The sequence below is a fragment of the Strix aluco genome, chromosome 6 (genome assembly GCF_031877795.1).
Source record: "Strix aluco isolate bStrAlu1 chromosome 6, bStrAlu1.hap1, whole genome shotgun sequence".
Taxonomy (NCBI): domain Eukaryota; kingdom Metazoa; phylum Chordata; class Aves; order Strigiformes; family Strigidae; genus Strix; species Strix aluco.
In genome coordinates this window covers 10602668-10623392 of record NC_133936.1, presented here as the reverse complement: position 1 = coordinate 10623392, position 20725 = coordinate 10602668, and the positions used below count along the sequence as shown (strand labels likewise).

The 20725-nt window shown below is 39.3% G+C and overlaps 1 long non-coding RNA gene across 2 annotated transcripts in view; it reads left to right on the top strand.

The window, feature by feature from the left end:
- Positions 1-19714, top strand: part of LOC141924918 (uncharacterized) — a 34947-nt gene extending 15233 nt beyond the window's left edge. Inside the window, exons 1-4 of one of the 2 annotated variants that reach the window (XR_012623702.1) lie at positions 12688-12853; positions 18253-18441; positions 18938-19007; positions 19308-19714. This is a non-coding gene — a long non-coding RNA (uncharacterized LOC141924918). Of the gene's footprint in view, positions 1-12687; positions 12854-18252; positions 18442-18937; positions 19008-19307 lie in introns of those variants that run through there. The other variant, XR_012623703.1, reaches the window with a different exon arrangement.
- Positions 19715-20725: the final 1011 nt, after the last annotated feature.

The following is a 20725-nucleotide window of genomic DNA, read 5'->3' as shown; positions in this document are numbered from 1 at the left end:
TGTGAGAGGCGTTGCCAGCCTCAGGAGGGAGCACTGGATAATTTATAGGTTAACATTTTCTTTTTATGTGAATAGCATTTTTTCTCATTTATAGTTAATTAGGTTAAGCATGCATGGGGAGCGAGGGAGGAAAGACTTTCAGAGAGAATCTAAACGATTAGTAATTTGAATGAAGTAAAAGAATCTGCTAAAAGATGTAGCTCTGGAATTAAATATGTTGCTATAACAAGTGTAAGTATCAGATAGGAATTTTAAAGGTTCTTACATTAATTATAGCAGCAGCATAAAAAGAGGTAGAGCGTATTTACAGATTTGGCACGTGGATTCTTTTGACAAGTAGCTGCTGTTTCATTTTACTAGAGGAGGAGAAACTATTTGTCCCACCATTTCACAGGTTTATATCTTTTGCACACATTTCTTGTCTCGGGGGATTTGGCTCACATACAGGATCAGTTAAGGTGAATTACAAAGTAAAATGAACATTGACTTAACCACTGAGTTTCTTCAAATCTTTTTTCCTGTATAAAATCCTCTTGACACTTCCTGGTTGGCTGAACATTTTTTTGGCAGATTCTGTGTGTCCATCTATACGCAGGGAGTGGAACAGTTTCACTAAGGCCCATCTAAAAATGCTGCACCATACCTAGACCTGGACAAACTTGTGCAGACACTCAGAATGGTTCAGGGCATTAAAATCACCTGCAGTTAGATTACTGGTATACAGACGTGTCAAATGCAGTATGTTGATGGTGAGGATCGCACAGTGTGCTGCCATCTCCCATCTCCCATCACAAGGGCAGTATATCTCTCCTTTGCAGCACAGCACCACGGGCTCTCTCCCGTCCTGATGCCCCATTTGCCTGACACAACCGGCCGGTTTCCCCTACACGACTGGTTCTTCACTCGCTGTCTCTGTTGGGTGATCCAGCGCACGGCTGTTGGGGCCAGAGCTGTCACGTTCCAGGATATCTGTGATGAGCAAGACAGAATTTTACAAGAAGGAAGACATTTATGAAAAATTAGTTTAAATGCATTTCCAGCTGGAACGCCTTCCACGCAATTTTTATGAAAACGCTCAGAATAGTTTTTAACTAATTTTCAGTCTCCTTTGCGGATTACCCTTAAGTGTTGGGTGGATTTTTTAAATGTAAGCATGGAAGTTCGAATTTAAGCACTTTTATCCAAGGGATCTGACGTACAAGTTCTCCCAGCTGAAGAGTGTGCAGTACGTACGAAAATCAAGCAAGGCTTTGAGTTAGATACTAAATATAGATTTAACAGTTTATCCCCTGACACCCAAATAACTCAAGAAGTGAATGATTTATGATTTCAAGAAACGAATGATAATTTATCCTGGAAAATGCTGCCATTTTTATTGCACATGAGCAGTTCCACATGGAGAGTTATTCAAAGTAGTTTAATGTTTGTGCTGCATCCATAAAAGCCAGTTTCTTTTTCTAGACATGGGTCTTTAAAATAGCCTAAAGGAACTGAATGCTGAGCCTCAGTGAAAGTCAGGGAGAGATAAGCACCTAATTTGCTTACGCCTTTTAGAAAATCCCAGTGTTTATTGGCTTACCCCCAGCTGTAAGACAAGCCCAAATGCTGCACCAGTTGTGCCACAGTGCTAGTCTTCAGTCCTCTCTATTAGGCGACTCGAAGGAAGATGCCCCCCGGGTTGTTTGGATTTACATTGTCTGCATGCTTTTGTGTTTTAAAAAAGAAGAAAATAGAGCATGCACAGGTGGTGTGTGGCTGCTCTGTGTGTGGGATGTGGCCTGACTCTGGCCAGAAGTAGTGCGAAGCCCAGACCGAGGGATCCAGGTCCAGAGCCAGCCAGGAATGAATAAGCATAGCCCTGAACTGCACTGCCCTGCACTGTGATGTGCTGACACAACAGCATTTTAGAAGCAATTTTGGGTTCCTCCAAAATGACACGTGTGGTGCAATGACTTTAAATGCCTTGCCTTAGGTCACACAGGGAAGCAGTGGCAGATGCGGTAGCAGAACAGAGGCACCTGACTCAGAGCCCAGTCACCTTCTGAACCGCGGGCAAAGGGAATGCTTTCACACACACAAGAAGAAATGTCAGAGGAAGCAACAGTTCATCCAACCTCATAGTGAGCTTGGATAAATATGTTTTTGTTGAGGAGCCAGAGCTGAGGACCAGAGCTCAGAAGTTTGAGTTCAGATGCTGGCTAACTGTATCTGTGCCTCTGGCGACTCCTGCAAGTTCTTCACTTCCCCACCAGCCTGCAAAGCTGGGGCAGAAATGACTTATGGAGTGATTGTGAGAATTAGCTAATTAACACTAAGCAAAAGCTCTGCCAGAGAGCTGGCTGCTCTGCCCTCAGTGGAAAAGACTGTGATGTGTGCTCTGTCCAGGGGTTGTAGACTACTCTTGCAGGGTAGGATTTAATTGCACAAGGGTTCATCTGTTGCTGCTGTGATCGTTGGGAGGTATTTTGACCCACTCTCTAGTCTGTGTACTTGCCCCAGCAGCCCCATTGAGCAAAGCTCAATGAAGCTGTGACTGGTGCAGCAGGAGGTGAGTTTAGGCATTTTGGACACCCTCCAGCTCCCAGAGAGCTGCTCAAAGAAGGGGCTATGTAGAGCTCTGCTGAAACAGCAGAGGAGATCATTGCTGCCTGCAGAGAGGCACCAGATCTGGAAGGGCAGCATGAGCTCTGCCATACCTAATTGCTGCACCTCTAAAGCATGTCCACAGCTCTCCATGAAGTGATTCCAGCACAGCTAGAAAGCTAACAGGGCTTGTCCCTCTGCCCACGTGCTGGTTCCCACGTGTGGCAGGAAGGACCACAGCAGAAGGATCCAGGTTGGGAACGACAAGACTGTTCATTTCCTAATGTCCCTTCTGCTTAAAGATTCAGGCCAGTTCACAGGGGGACAGCTTTGGGGTTAGGTGGGTGGTCTGTGTGCAGCTGCTGCTTTATTCGTCCCAGCAGCATCAAGCGTCTTCTCTCTTTGTCTGAGAGAAGAAGGAAGGGAGGCAGGCACGATATTTTGTCACCTAAAAACTGCGATATCCAAGGAGAGGGATCAAGAAGGGATAAGGTCTGATGGGGCATCTCTTCCTTTCAAGACCTGGATCACACCATTGACAAGTGAAACACTCCTTGGACCAATTGGTTTTCCCATCTTTGGGAAGGGCCCCTTCACTTGCACTTGGACCATGTCTCTTCTCCACTCCTATACCTGACTGTCAGGGCATGGGAGGTGCTGGGGTGCAACAACATACTGCCTGGAGGACTGCATAGCTCTGCACAGCTTTTGCTATTTCCTTGTGGTATCAATCCTGGAGCCTGTGCCAGTGGATGTTCCAAGGCTTGGCTCATAGTCACGTTCCCTTGAGAAATAACGATTTCACTGGAAGAAGTTGCCAGTATGTTAAAAATGTAAGAAGGACAGCATTTTTCATGCAAACATTTTCTGTCAATGTGGATAATGAGCTATCTGTGCTAGTTTCCTTCTTCTTGGGGCGAGAGGCAAAGAACTGGACTTCGTGCTGAATGGATGGTTGTGGGAAGCTGGTACTATTCAGTGATTTGCAAGCAGCTTGCAGACATCAGGAGTAAAGGTTCGTTACATCTCTAATTTTTTTTCTTCCTTTGGGCAGGTGGCCTAACAGCCCAACAGCTGATCCTAGTTTTTGAATTTAATTTTAATTGAATGCACTGCTAGAGATGCCTTAAATTGACTCTTTTTGTTTGAATTTCCTAAGGGAGTTTGCCCCAAGACCTCTATCCTAGTGATAACTTATTCTGGCCAATGGAGCCAGTGTGTATTTATTGTATATCTCTCTGTCCCTTCTCTGGCTTCTGCTACCATGGACACTGCAGTTGCTGATGACTAGAAAGTTACTCAAGTGTGAACTGTTTCACTGTCTGTCACTTTCCTCATTAGGCTAGTGAGAAAATGTATCTACAACTCTGTCACACACAGCCCTCATTAGGTTAGCAGCACATTGAGATCATTGCCTTTTTTAAAGATGGCTGCAGGAAAATGGCTGGGTAGTTTGATGCTCCTCAGTAATAAGTGGAAGTAGCAAAACTAGAGCTCACTGCACTCTCCTATGAAATAATTGCATTGTTTGCAGAGCCTGATCAATGGAATGAAGTGTAACTGCTGGGGAAGTCAGGTGGCAGTGCATAATCTTACTTCTTACTCTGAGTGGAGGGAGCAGAAGATGCTCGAGGTAAGACTAATTCATTGTGCAAAAGAGGTTTAGGACAAGAACACTATCCATTTTTGGCATCTGCTTCTCCTTGTGCCTGTTAAACAGGAGGAGCTCAATCGAAGGTGGTGTATTTTCTTTCGTGTGTCAGTATGAGCAAATTGACATCTATCAGCTATAGCTCTAACTGGTAGCAATGAGGGCTACCAGCGTGTTCCTAATTCCTACCTCGAGCAGTCACCCAAAGTAGCACTAATCAATATAGACCCATTTTAGCCACTCCTAGAAGGCTGGATTTAGACACTGTCACTGCCAAATGTCCATGCTGAGTTTCTGCTAGAAGAGATGTGATAAATGACTGCATGCCTTCTCTTTAACTAGTGCTACTGTCTTTTTAATTCATTTATTTTTCTAAGCAAAGAGCGCCACTGCCTTCCACGTTGGCATTTCCCCTGAAATTGGTCCATTAACTCTTATATGCTCTAGAAAGGCGAGTAGCTATTTTCATGCCTGGATTTCTTGATTTGAAGACAGAAAAAAAAAAAAAAAAAGAGGAATAGTAGCAATAGTAGCTACTGTTGAGCTGCAACATACTCCAGCCATCACAGCAGTGACATAATTCTGTTTGCAGTAGGGCCGCGGTGTTGAATGGGACCATTGTATTGACAGGAACTGCTCCTTGCTTTGCTGGAAAAGGTGCGTCTGAAAACTGCAGTACAGCCTAATCTGCTGTGGCTGTTAGATGCTTGCTTTGGTGCAGTCCACTGGTGCACCAGTTTGGTGTGGACATAGTCTAGCTCACCTGCTTACTAGATGTTGTTAGCATTGGTAGGTGAAAGTTTGCATGTCACACTACATATAACATTTCTCAGAGAAGTCATTTTATGCTTTCATTATAATGTATTTCTACTGATGATTGCTTCTGTACCGTGATCCCAAAGACCTGAAAGGCAGTTTACACATAAACTTTTGCACCCAGTGAATCTTGATAGAAATGTGTAGGGCAATGTCTGGTCGCCACATCAGACCTGCTGTGCTGATGATCCATCTCTGCTCTGCCATGTAAATGTTCATTCATTAGCACTGGTGTAGAAGATCAGTGATGTACTGTAGTTGATTAGGTTCGTAGCAGAAATGTATCCCCTAAGGATAAGATGATGAAAAAAGCTTATGGCCTTTTTGCTTATTTAAAGTTGATATCCAACTCCAAGTTAAATTGGATATCAAGTACTTGACTTGCTCTGCATGTATTCTCTTCAATTCCATACACATATGATTCTTCTCATTAACTGCATTTACAAATTCAAAGGCAATTAGCCCTGAAATAGCGAGAAATGTAGAGAAAGAAATGTTTGAATTTTTATTTCCCATAAAGTTCATATTTTCTTTTTCATTTAAGTGGGACTTTAATTTCTTTTGAAGAACTGAAGACAAATGTTTTAAAAAAAGAAAAGAAAGTCCCTCATGGGACCGGAGCCTGAAAAGGACCATTATCATGAAACAGAATATTTATTTCCTGGGCTAGTGACTCAAATATTTTTTGAGAGGCTGAGACTATACTGGCAGGTATAGTCTCAAACCAGCAGCCCCTGGTTTGTCATCCACATGTTGAGACTGCCAGGGCTGGGATGGCTGGGGTCTGGTATTTCTGTTCTTCTTTTTCTCTTGGCAGCTGAAGCTCAGGCTGCATGCAATGCTGAGTATTTCTAGAGGGTAGTCTGGTCTATCTGCTCGATACCAGCCTGCAATGTCACTACAAAGCACTGACAAACCTGCATCGCACCATCTGTTGTGTCCAGCCTGTCCCTGCGGTGAGCTGGCATTCAGCTGGCTCTAAAGTCAGTAGTAGGAACTCAAATTTTCATCAGAGCCGATCTTTGGAGCTACCTATACAGGAGCACCTGTGTTCAGCCAGGTCCTGAGTGGATATTAAGGAACATGTGAGCTCAAGAAAGGCCGCAAATTCACATTTAAAACATAATCTTGGTGTAGCCTATGTGAAATAAGCCGTGCCAGTTCCAAAGGAGTAGGTGTCCTCACACTAAGATAGCAGACTGAAAAAAGTTGGCTCTCTTAAAATCCAGTCACCAAGCCAACATAAAATAGGAGCCAATTTCTAGGATTTTGTTCCTTTACGTCAGAATCACACCTCTTTGGTCAAGAGGAAAGCTTGAGTTTTAACTGCAGTGCCTGGTTAGGAAGGAAGCTCTGGGAACTTCTCTCCAGCTCTCTTCACCATCGATCTATTCACTGAAGACCAGGCTGTACACCTCTATGCCCCAAACCAAGCAGTATTTCACATGGCTCGTCCCAGTTTACCAGTGTGAGTAACAGGTTTGCACTCTGTGTTAACTTCATAATTGTCTTCAGTTTTATATTACCAATTAGGTTTCCTTTTCACACATAACTCGTCTTCAGACACACCAACTTCTCAGGAAAATAATTAATTTACAGCAATATTACTTAGTTCATTCAGCTTCCTGGCTGTGCCTTATTAATGCCAAGGTACAAGACTGGGTTTTTTCTTCATTCTGACAGGGATTCTTTGAGTCTCAGTGAGCAATTAGTTTAAAAAAGCTGTCCCAGGGAGACAGAATTCATACTAAAAAAACCCAAGCCCAAACCTGTAAGTCTTCAACATGTCTAGAATTTTGCATAATTTTTTATTCATTGAAGGATACATTATTAACTAACAATCTTCCCTAAAATACGTATCAGCTATTAAAAAAAAAAAAGACTAACAGCTTTTTCTTACAAGTTAATCTTAATAATTTTCATTTAAAGTAAAATGTAACATCATATTCCAAAAGATCAAAGAGTGTCCTGTTTAACAGATGATGCTTCAAGAGCTGTTGTTTTTTGTTTGTGTTGGTTGGGGTTTTTTTGTAGAATGACATTTTCATAAAGAAATTTCCCACAGCATAATTATCACAGGAGTTTCCATTTGGACTTGCAACGAACTGTTGGTGGCATCAGTTTCTTCTTCTTTTTAGTAGAGCTGGTGGGAGCCAAGACTAGATTATTGGAGTTTTAACATCTGTAAACTATGGAATACCTTCTGCAGTAGGAAAAATAAATAACAGCAATACATGAAGACATTATATGCAACATGGCCTGAACTAGTATCTCACTAATGTGTATATAACCTGCTTTATAGAACCATATCTTAACAAGGCTAAGGGCTTAATTATTATTGATTAGTTCTGCCCACTGTTCCAGTATCAGTCGTTATTGAAATAATCTCCATATCCCTCATTAAACATGCATCTGTTTCCATGGGAATGCATTTTTAAATAAGAAGTGCTATTTGAATATCATTGGTTTCACTGGTTGTTCAGGCACTTGGTACTGTGGTCGCCCAATCTGTCATAGTTAATCAACTCTCATCTCTTAACACTGGCTGCAGTTATCAATGAGTTGAGGATTAATATTCTGGGCGAAGCAGATGATAAATCATTTGTATATAATTAGTGTACAGCAAGGTTACAGCTGACATGAATTTTTATCTTAATTATGAGAGAAATTTGTTCCATTAATTTAATTTAGTTTGCATGAGTGGCTAGACACCTAACAAAGTTAATCTTACACCTGTCATTACAACATTAAGGAGAGTCTCATTTTCAAGCTGTAGACAGATACTCTAGCATATAAGGATAATGTTGCTCATTCTGATGTGAAAATAGATGATCGTAGACAGAAGATATAGAGCCTACTCTTTTTAAAGTCTTCCCAAAGGATTTATGTGCGAATATTACAGAGATTCAAATCCAGTTGCCACTGTTCTGAGTAGACTAATTTTCCTTCAGTCTTCTTTCTGTACTTCCTCATGAAAGAAGCATGCAGTAGTTACAAAGGGAAAGCTTTTTCCCTTATTTTTATAGATATGTATTTTAATTACTTTAGCTATATGCATACAGTTAACATGTGACAATGCCATAGCACTTGTATGACGTGATATCTGCATTAATGGCAATGGGCGAGGAAATATGTGCTGCGTGCAATCCAGCCTTCATATTTATGTGAAAAAGAATTATTCATAACTTCATCTACTACACAAATGGCAATTATGCAGGCATTTCTGAGGTTTCAGCACACAGAGTAAATCTAAATTCTGTGTTAATTATCCAAGCAATTATCAAGTCTGATAAATCATACATGATTGATAGATAAGGTGGGGCTGTTTGGGTAACAGGATATGGTGTTAGTTATTTTGCTGATAATTAACCAAGCACCTAAATGAAAGAAGACTATTTGTGGCATCCCTTATAAAAATGTTTATCTTTATAGATTTGTTGATTATAGTTATTTTATTCTGGTAGGATGACTTTGGAAAAAGAAAAGCCAATACCTGAGTCTTTTTACAGCTAATGAGATGAGACTGAATACAGTGGAGACAGAAATATAACTGAAAATTGCATTCTGCACTAGCTCAAGTCCAAATACATATTTGTAATACAAGCCACAGTCTCCTTCACATTTGCAGCATAAAAATAACTCTCGAACAGAAACATTAATTGAACAGTAACTCAGATTAATGTTTTGTAATATTAGTTCACAATTATTACTCTCAGCTAGGGTCAAGAAGTATATAGTTGGATATTCACAAAGAAATGACTGATTTAAAAACAAAGAGCTCTAATGGAATTCAATAGTGCTTTTCAGTCATTCCAGTTGGCATCTCTATTACCTGAAATGATTCACAGTCCATTATGGGAGCTTCCATGCTAATAGAATGTCTATCTTCTGTAATACAGACACATCAGGGCACTAACTGAGGATCTGTCACAATGAATTTCATCTAGATTTCACTTCATCTCTTCATGGACTGTAAAATTTGCTCTTGTACAATGCCTAAATTTACTGTGGGTAATTGAGAGAGATCTATAGATGCAGCACACGGTAAAAAGCGGTTTTCCAAAGATCTATTGTAAATTGTGCAGATTTGGTTCAGTTGGGAAAAGATTATGAAGTGGTGGACACCAGTCTCGGCTAATTAAATGTTTTTGGTGAGCTCTGAAAATATTTTGAATGGATCATGGTGAATAGAAAAGTGAAAACAGCAGCCTTGGTTAAAATATGTCTCTTGCAGCTAGAAAGGCAATGAAAAAGCTTTTGAAATTTAAGAAACCCAAAAAAGAAGTAGGCAAATGAGTGAAAATAGGCTCCATTACCCCTTGTAAGACTTATGGATCATATCAAGTAGACCTATGATATTTTTTATCTGTCTCGTGTTTACATAGTGCAAAGTAGGATATTACCCACTTAATCTGACTTCCACTAGTTCTTTAGAAAATCCTCCTTAAATAGGGCAGACAACTCCATTTTATTTTTGTGACTGAGATTATTCATCCTAACTGAAAACGTTGCTGTTAAGTTCTATGCATGGACTGTTGATAAAAAATTAAAATAACGTTTAATGCGTGGATCATTTTTTTTCCCAGTTGAATACTTACTGCTCTGCTCAGGAAATAGATATGCTGAGCATTTTCAACCATTTCTGCCTTTTTTTTTCTTTTTTTTTTTTTTTAATTTTACTTGTTTTCATTAAAAGCTAAATTAAATTATTGGTATCCTTACCAATTATGGACTTTAATATTTGTTAGCCAATTACAGTTGTGATATATTCTATAGCTTCTTTCCTAAGCAACAAACAGAATAATAGCATCACGCTCCACTGCAAGTGAAGTGATCTCAGCCTTTACATTAGGAGAAAATCAGAATGGTATGACTGCAGTTCATTACTGAAATAGGTAACTGATGAACTGAAAAGACAAAGGGCATTGTTAAATGAAATGTCATTATTAGAGCTGCTCATGTTTAACAAATGTACTGTAAGTTAATTCAGTGGTGTTTTCAACAAAGTTCTCTGTAGGATGTTCACCATTCATCCTTATGTTCTTTACATGTTCAAGGTGTTTTTATTTTCCTCATGGAAACAATGATAACTAAATCTTAAATAAACACCACTTGCAAAAAATGGTACATCAACTTTTGCCCAAGGTTTACCTCCAGGGGTATTGCTCACCCAGTGATCTCTGAAAGAGAAGCCTTTTTGAATGTTTTTAAATGTTTATTTATATTATTTTTTAATAAATGCCTTGTTTTCCTTGAAGGAAAATGAAAGGTAAATTCTGAGTTTCATGGGAAAAGATTTAGTCTTTAGGCTCCAATTCAGCAATCTCTGACTATGCAACAAAGCACTTTGGCACGTGTTTAATGTCAGGACCTGGAGCATCTGTTTTAATATGTTGCTGAATCAGGGACTTAATGCACAAGCAGAATCTTGGACCTCATATTTTAAGACCTGTGTAAAAGTGGTGTTCTGATATTAAATAAAAAACATATCATACTTTCAGCATCTGTGGGAAACTGTTTGCATTGCCCCAGAGGTGATAAAAATAATTTATGGACCTCAGTATTTTTCACAACAAGGAAATGACCTCAGCTTTGGCAATCTGAGGTAGTTAGTAAAGCTTTATGGATTTACTTGAGCTGCATATTCTTTGACCTGTATTTTAGATTTATTGGCAGATACATAAGTCACAGTAAATAACCTAAAAAGCAATTGATGCTCTGTGCATTTTGTGCATGGACTGATTGACAGATTTACAAGGGCTGCTTCTTCACAAATGATTGAGACTTGTGCCCTTCCTTGTTATAAATATGTCTGCTGGGGTGTCATGCACATTTTTTAAGCAAAAATTCTAATATACCTGGAAGATTAAAAGCATGCTCAGGCTATAGTACGTGTAAATAGGAGCTTTGAAAGACAATATGTATGCTATGATAAGGGCAATCAAACTCTTGAGAGCAGCCTTGAAGCCCTCTCTTCTCTGAGCAGTCCCACTGGCTTGATACCTCTCTTAGGAACAGAGCTGCAGAGTCCACATCTGTGTTACAGAGCATTAATGCTCCAAAAGAGCAGGACAAGAAAGGTTCCTCTCCTTCTGCTGTCACAGTATTGACGTTCAGATCAGCACTGTTAACAGCTGAGGACTTCAGCCAGAGCTTGCTAATGTCTTGAGCAGGTTTTGAAATGAAGATCTGGGCCTTGAGTGCTGTATGAAAGGCACTCTTCAAGTGCTTTGAATAATCATACAGGGCTGAGTAATTAACTTGGTGTGTGATGGAAGGAGAGGCATGCTGGGTTTCCTCAGGTGGATCAAGTGCTGATCAGTAAATAAGGGAAATAGATACCGTATTTGATGGTCTAGCATCTGATTGGAAATCACAAACCCTGCAAGCATGTATTTTTTCATGACACTGCTATGGAACTAAGATATTAATGACATTAAGTAGATATCCGTAATATCTTTTCATCCCTTTTTCACTTTAGGCAGGGAACTTAAAAGCTGCAATCAAATATCTATGCTGACATCTCCATCATTTGCCTGCTGAAAGTTGGAAAACAAACATCCCCCTCTCCCATCCTTCCACCAGAAGTGAGATTAATGTAAAGTGTAAGACAGGACTGTAAAAGTTTACTCTCAATCTCTTTGTTCTCGTGGCTTTAAACTGATATCTTACTAACCCTTTCATACAGCTTTTTTGGTGGTAAAAAACCTGGCATCATAAAAGTTTTAAAACAACCCATGGTGATATATCTTTGTTCTCTCAGATGTAGCACAAGATACGTAATAAAGAATAAAAGTTTACTCACTTGAAACTGAGCTTCATCCTCATCTGTTCAGCTATTCATAGGTTTTTAAATACGGATGTAAGATGGAAATAATAACAGATTTTATCTGTTCTACTGTTTCTACAACCAAACACATGACAAACAAAATAAACATGACTTGAATTACAAACAGCTATGGATGAATTAATATTTTCTGCTACCTGAATGTGCCATGGGTGATCTGTGTACTGGAAATGAACCCAGCACTGTCTGAATATGCACGGAGCTCTTATGAATTATCTGCAGCAACACCATCCAGCAGGCAAAACACATTTTCTGGGTTCTTTCCACCCATTTGTTTAACTTCACTGCCATCTGCTGTTAAAGAAGGGAAACTGTACCTCAGGCCCGGGAAATACCTGTGATGTGCCCCGGTATTGAATGCCATAGCACTTCTGACTCTTCCACATTGTAATGTGCTGTAAAGGACAGGAGAGACATATTTGCCCATAAGGCTCGTGTCTCAGGGGACACTGTGATACAGCTACCATTGCCAGGAGTTCTGATAGACTAGGAGATGCTGGGTTACTACTAAAAGAAGTGTTATAATGGCCACTGACTAAATCCAGAGCAAGCCTGGCCCCTAGTACAGATTGCTGCTTGATGCCATCCTGTGCATGCTTATACCTCACCCACGGGAGCATTTTATCACCATCACATCTTTTGAAAGCTCCAACAATACCAACCTAAGTAATACCATCATTCCTTGTGCATGTTTCCCCTTCTGCATCTTCCCCTCCCTTTTGCTCTAGAGAGAAAGCCTTCCTTGTATCCCTTTTCACAGCACTATTCCCCTATGTTCCTTCAAACAGGTCCTGGAAAATCCCATCTTTTCCACCTAACTTAAAAGAACCTAGAAGAACAGCTTGGAATATGATCAGTAATTATGTCTCATTCTGTGCAATGGAAGCACCAGCAATTTATTACGCAGAGAGGACCGGACCAGACGGATCATAAGCTCCTGTCATTCAGTATATCAGGTAGTTCTTTCCAGTCTAATTACTTGATGTGACGTTTTCACTTTATTTAACAAATAGAAGTACACTTACTAGGGGTAAGGGGTTGCATCCAGAAAAAAAAAAAAAAAACAAACCAAACCAAAACCAAACAAGGCCATATATAAAGATTATGAATTCAAAAAATAGAGTTTGATTATGGAAAAGATGTAAAAAGTGGAAAATATTCTACCACTGATGGGTGCAGTTAGAGATAGGAAGTCTGTGAAAGTATGACATTCTCTATTACTTCCTACATACACTTATCCAGCTTTGACTCAATGACTTAATTCTTTGGCCTAATTTCAATATAAAGCAACAGAAAACTTTGCTTTGACCTTAGTAGGCTTTGGATAAGACTGTCATTAAAACTACTGCACATGCTAAAGTGATATTTGAAGATTAATCTAAATACTGTGTTTAGACAGTTAATCTGTTGGCCTTGAAAGGTAAATGATGGTCTTACACAGTTATACACATTTTTACTAGTAGTTTAGTTTTCCTCTGCGGTGTCAAGGATAGGCTTTTCACAGAAGCAGATTAGTGCTCTAGTATTAACTCTTTCCCCATGGCAACACCTACTATCTCCTTGCTTCTCTGATTTTTTTTTTAAATTACTTAAAGTTTTGATAATCAATACGGCTATAGAAAAAGCAAGATACAGTCTATCTCCCCTTATGCTTTAGCAATAAAATTACAGTTCAGTCCTGATCTCAGAATATCTGTTCCTATGAAAGATAAATTACAAACTACATGGCAGAAAAAAATGTAGCTAAATTTTCAGATACTCTATTAAGTGCAGACCTGGCAGTTAGACAAATCTTATTTTGCCTTATAAATGGAGTGAATTTGATATGGAATTCAGTGAAAAAGCATCAGAATGGATGCTTCATCAACATGCCAGTTCCCAAGCAGAACAACATCTCTTGAGGCAATCAGATTTGTATGAAAAAGTATTACCCAGCATTGGGGTTACCTGTTAGCACCAGAGCACGTTCTGGTGGACAGAATATACTAACAGTCAGACTCAAGTCCAGATTGCCTGAAAAACCTCTGTATGAGACATGGAACAAAATACTCCTAAAATGAAAGAGTTAAGTAAAACACTTTGGAAAGAGGTTGGTCTAGAGCTGACCAAGGTCAAAGGCCAGAGATGTGGAGTTTTTTTCTTTATGTTTTGTTTCTCAATAAAGTACTTAAAATAATTGTTCTGACTCTAACCCTTTCACCATGCATTGCTTCTTTTCTTTGGTTTCTCTTGTGAAACAGGAGACTTTTTTGCACAACCATCCAGCATATATTCTGGCAGACTTTCATAAACCAGTCTCTCTTCAGAACTGGCTCAACATTTGAAATTCTGCCTCTGCTGGCAAGTTTATGGGAATTCACTGGTACTTCTGATTTACTGCATAGCATGAGAGCTGCTGCTTGCCATCTCACTTTGGAACCCCCAGTTCACTTCATCTTACTGAAGGCAGACTTGACTTTTCTCTGTCTCACAGATCAGCACAGACCTGTTTTCTCTGAGCAACTGTGAAGCATGCTGCTTCACTTCATATACACTTCCAGAAATAAAGCCAGGTGAATCCTGATGTGATGTTCTGATACAGCATATGCAGCTCATTTCATCCTACTTTCTAAATCAGAAAATTGGAGGATTTTTTTCTGCTATACAAAGGGGGAATTATAGCAGGATTGACTACAAGGCAGACAGCTAGGGAAGCAGAGACTGACAAAAAAGAAAATGTATTGTCAGATTTTTCTTTAAATCTGCAGTAGAAAGGGAGCTGGGAGAGAGTCTAGCGAGAAAAGAGGAAGACAGAGAAGTGGCTTTAAGCTCAGTAGAACAATAGTCAAAGTAAAAGGTTAATTATTCTCTCTGTGGAAGTTATAGTCTCTGAATTAAAGGGGGCAACTGCATCTTCCTCCTAGAAGCAGTTACTGGATTCGGTCATTTCTGCTCCACATGGACTGTGCTGAACCACCAATTTATAGCATTGCTCAGTGCTCACTGCTCAGCTTCCCACCAGCCCTAGGCTTCCCAAAGTGAAAGGAAGTAATTTCTGCTAAGTCCATCTGCAGGGAAAGGATGGTTTTATAGGATGGCATTTTAATTTACCAAAGGTCTGAATAAGAGAAAGAACATGTCTCTGCAATCACAGGTCATCACAGCCAGGGGTACGGTGCTAAAGGAGTACCAGTAAGTTCTAAGAGCCAAGAGATAGGAAGCTAGAAGAGGTTATATTCCCTACACAGAGGCAGATTTAGGAGAGAAGAGGTAGTTGCACACTTACTTTTTATACTAAGCAAAAGTAACATGGATCCCGAGACAGAAGGCAACAGCAATGACAAGCAGAGCTTGCTGGAGCTTTTAATGATTGCTTTGTGAATGAGCTGCAATTTTAATAGCCATTGCGAACAAAATAGACTGGACAGCATACAGCATAGCCCAGGTGTCTGTGTACCTGAAGGAACTTTCTTCCTAATTTCAAAAGTCGTGGAAGTTACAAGGCATCCTTTTCTGTCTTCGGTTTCTAAAAGGCAGAGTCACTGATAAGAGGGCATGCTTTGGGGATATGCAGTATAACTCCAAACATATTACTTCCAGCCTTTCAAACTCACACAAATATGAACTACTGGAGACAGTGGATAAATTGCTAGGAGAATTCTACAACAAAAAGACCTCATTAGCCTTGAACTGTAGAAAAATCCAACACAGTCACTGGAGTCAGCCAAACGGCTGCTTTTGAGTTGACTGATAAGAAAAATGCTAACAATCTTAGAGGTAAATCTTTGTCCTAGGTGGCTCTGCATAAAGGATGTGAAGCTGTGTAATAACGCATTGCCAGTTCTCCCTGTTTTTATTATAGGCCTCGCAATATTCAATGTTTGTTTAAAGACCAGCTCCCAGAATCAAGAGATTAGGTGAAAGTCTCTGTTTTAATTAAGAAACAAACAAGAAAGGTTTTCTTCATTTTGTGGTTTCTGGAAAAAGAAAATCTCCAAGGGTGCAAAATCCAAAAAAAAAGCAGATAGAAAAACCTTCATATTGATATATGATTTAGATATATTAAATCACCTGATTTAAGTTGATTACACTACTTACGGAGACTGAATTTTTAATGTTCATTGTTTAGTAACATTACTGATGCTAAACCCAAGAGGAGGTTTCTTTTTTAAATGACCCATCCTTTAATTAGCAACAAAACAGCTTCCAAGAGATCCAAGCTCAAGTCAGTTGATTCCTTTGTGATAGCACTTGTGAAGGAAAAAAAAGCAGGTAGCACTGATAGCCAATGTTACCTGTATGACTGCAACTAAGCAGGATGTGCAGTATAAAGATAGAGCATGCATCCATGGCTGTTTCCAAACTGAGTTACCACATGACCGACATTAGATGCACGAGATAATGGCAATAGTATCACTCTGTAGCACACAGAAAAGGAAATAATCTTGTCTGGTACATGTAAATCTGCCAAAAAGAAATCTTATCCTTCTGGTATGTGACATCTTTGGCAAGACTGAATTGCAGACACCTGATTCTAAAAGCAAGAACCCCCACTGAAGTGATGGGGGTTGATGATGATGATGACTCTGATGATTATCTTTACACTTTGGAGATATAATGCTTTATTATCTTATTAAATAAAAGATTAAATCAGTATTATGTGGACCAGGTTCATATGATAAAATAAAAAATAACTTGGTAATTATATGACCATGTTTTTCATGAATTATATACTTGAGTCCCACGTAACAGTTAAGAACTTCCATGGTTCCCACATTCTTGACCTTTATCTAATTTTTGGCAAGGTTCCCTGAGGTTTAGGGGGTTTGCACAGCTTTTGAAGTTTGAGAGAGTTAATCTGCACAAACCACAGCCTTGGAAAACTAGTTCTTCGCAAACTAAGATTCCAGAAAATGTTTTCTAAGCTTATTATAATTACTAACTGCTTTTATTAATTCCTAAATAAATTCACATTAACTTGCCCTTAAACTTTAATGAAATGGGTGCCATCATCATTGTGAAAAAGAACCTATTCAGAAAAATCAAGTATTTTATTTGTTAGCATATTCAGGTTCAATTTGTGCTGAAATTAGCTATGATTTGCAAATAATAGTCAGGTTAAGATCCATGCTTTTTCCTTACCTCTGAATAGCTAGAATGGCAAAAGGTAATTCATTTTTCTTAATAATTGCTTCTGTGGAAAAAGAAAATCTTTGAAAAGACAGCTAAGCCAAGTTTCTCGAACACTGTAAGAAAATACTTGGATCACACACAGAAAAACCTTGAAATGTCCAGAGCAATAAAACTTGGGGCTGCATTTCATGGTGCCCATAAAATCTGCTCCAAAGCCTCCTAAAAAAATGGCTCAGAACAATTTGGAAAATGTTTGATTTGTATTACAAGAACTTCTCAGTGATTTAAGGGACAGTAGAGATAGGGTCACTGTTAGCTCAGATTTGTTTTCAGGAAGTTCACTCTTGTATTCCTTATGCATAACTGAATAATGAATTAAAACACATTGAGACAGGCTTTCCAAAATACAGGCTGTACACCATGAATATATTTTCTAATGGCAGCAGAATATAGTGATGTGCCTGGTGTCACCAGATGGTGCTCTTCTACCATTTGTCAAAGTGTTTGCCTTCGTGTAAGCAAGATTTGATTCTTAAAAAGATTATGTTGTTCTAATGGCAGTTTTGGATTATGCCGGAATCCAATGCTTACGAGTAGTCTGAAGATTGAGGGAGTAGAGTGAACAGTAGCAAAGTTTGCTTTTCATTTAGGGTTACGTTGCGGTCAGGCTAAAATTCCTAAAAAATATTGCTCTGTGGGACTGTCTCATTTCAGAACACATACATGTATAAATTACTCAAGTTAAACTTGATGTCTACCCAGACAGTATACAGCTAATTTTTTTCTGCAGGCAAACTGCAATGTAAAGCAGCTTGTAAGTGGTGCTGGATATCTTAAAGGTGTGTTATTAGCATCATGATGAGACATTAGTATAAGAAGATGGAGGATTTATAAAAGTTAACATTTTTCATCCAGATTTTTTCATTGAAGAAGGCTGTAGATTATTTTAAAGCTAATGAAATTAAATAATTGTTGATGCAGTGTTTGTCATTCACAGAAAAGGCAAAGTCCTATTTACTTGAATAAAATAGGCATCAGATAAGTGGGAATGTCTTTGTTCAGTACTTCACATGCCTTTCCACTCAGTCGTCAGCCTATCTTCCTTTTTGCTTAGCTCTGTTCAAGGTTACACTTCAAGTGCTCACCTTGTAGCTCTCCCTTTCTGTCTTTTCTGCCTCTACATCACTGCTATTTTCTCTTGATCCTCTTACTCCTTCTCTGCCTTTTCAATTCTCTTTCACAGAAATTGACATGGAAGAAGAAAAGCCAAAGAAACTCCTCCGCCTTAGATCGTCTTTCTCTTGGGAGTGAGGTGTACCTGTGAGAACTCTATTACTGTTTCAGATTATCTGACTCCATCGGAGAACTTAACTGTTCATTCTTACAACTATTTTAAGTGAAGGATGTGCCACACTATTATGACATGTAGAAGGTAAAGTCTAAATCCATATATGTTGCCTAAAAAAGACGCACTGAAAATAGATACCTCTCTGCCCCTTTGTAAGGATCTGTTCCAAAACAGCCAGTAATCCAACAACCTATATTCTTTTGTTCTTTGAACATCAAAAACATCTTAAAGTGTGATTCTCTTTGGAAAAGTTTTACCTTTTAAAAGTATATTATATATTCCTGGGCTGTTTGTTTTCCAACAATTCCAAATCAGATTTGCTCAGTCTAAATACAAAAATGAAACAAAACCTTTCTTCCTGGTGCTAGCATCACAGACACAGCCACGATCTGAAACTTAATATCCTGGTCCAAATCGAGGACTGGGTGACACACTTACAGTGCAATTGTTCTCATTTTCTTTGTACCTTCTCAGGTAAAGGCTCAATGACTCAGACTTAATTAGTTGTTCCATGGATGATATGTGAGTCAGAAAAGCCCACTTCATTCTCCCATTGATTAATTTCTCTTTACTGTAACAGCCACAGATGCCCAGAGACTTTCCGAAGAGAAGATGTGTAATGGCACTGGCCCGAACAAACTTCACTATGGGTAATTACTCTGTGTCAGGGTGTACTGTGCCTGTCCTTGCCTGAACTTTGCAATGTGTACCCATGTAGAAACTAAGAAACTCCTTAGTAGCCTGATTTTCAAAGAGGGCACAGTAGGCACTCTGAAAATCAAGCCTCTCATAAAGTTTCTCAAAAATCAAAGTACCCACAATGGCTAGTTACCTGAATATTCCGACCATAGTCTTTGAGTGATGTGACCAAAATCATGACACCACAAAAGAGAAGTCTGGTAAAAACTTCAGTATTAATCAGATAGTTATAATATTCTCTTATTCTCCAGACAGACTGCTATGGGAGAGCTTGCATGGATGAAATTGTAGAGAGGACCAGCCACCAATTTTGTCAACTTCTGTCATGTAGACCACAAGGGAGCTGTGATTTTTTCTTACCAGCACATCAGCATTTTCACTATTGGACTGTCTTGTGCTCTACAAATTCCACAGGCCATAAAGTCTTTCCTCTTCCTTGTGCTTAACAGAGGAACTATTGCGTGGCCCTTTGCTAACTACATCACTGAGAAGGTGGCCATGAACAGGAGCTTCTTCTCATCTATTACTCCCACCTGTTTTATCTGTGTTTGCCTTGGGTTTGGTTGGGGTGAACTAACAGCTTGGTAAGTGAGCTAAAAATGTTTGTGTTAATAATGCCAATCTTAATAAAACAGTATTAAAAATTACATAAACATCATTTTCAAGGAAAATGTCTTCCTGTCTCCCTCTATGTTTTAAGCTATTAAACGCTGAGAATAGGAATCATTCAGAGGAGAGACTGAATAGGATCTTGTCTGGACTGTACCTTGAAAATGTCATCAATGGATGGGATCATGGGCATGTTTAAAACATCACTATTTAATGTTGTATGTGATTGCTGAAAGGGCACTATGCCTTGCAAAACATACTAGCCTGTTTGATGAGATGCAATGGTCTGCTGCAGCCTCTAACACAATGGCTACTGTAACAGGCGCCTGTTACTTTTACTTTTTCATTTCACAGTGCACAGTCTCACTTCCACTGATGATAATTGGGAGTTTGCAATTGCCTACTGAATGGTTCCTTATGCCTACTACATCTCAAGCAATAGATGAAGGTGAGCTGAATAACTATAAAGACATGGGATACTTCCAAGACAAGAAATGAAAAAGAAGAGTAAATGTGCACAGAGGAAGATACTGCTGCTGTGCCTGGCAGTATTGCTAATTCCAGAAATCTAGATGAAAACCTTCACGGCAGGAATTATTTCATTAGGGAACAGGATGGAAGTGATTGCTGTGCTGGAGCTGCCAGGCAACAAAATGGGTTGAAAACAGAGCTCATCCAAGATATGAGCCACAGAAAACAATGCAAAAATTGATACTGACTTTGGAAGGCTTGGGTTCAGTCCCCTACAGATGGCTTCAGCTTCTCCTGTAGCTAGGAATACAACTCAGCAGATGCAGTCATGGCATGACTGAGGTCCATAGTCCAACGCAATCAATGGGATCCTTTCCTTTTACTCCAAGATCTGTCCACGACACTTTGTTTTATGGCATACATAAAAGAACATTTCACCCTAACAAAGACACTGTACAAAGGACCACTGCACAGGGAGTTACACTTACTTTATCTATCATGCAGAATTTATGGAAGTAAATCTTTTAGGCCTCCTTAGTATAGAAAATTACTTACGTCTATCTATTTATTTATCTAACTGTGCCTGCCC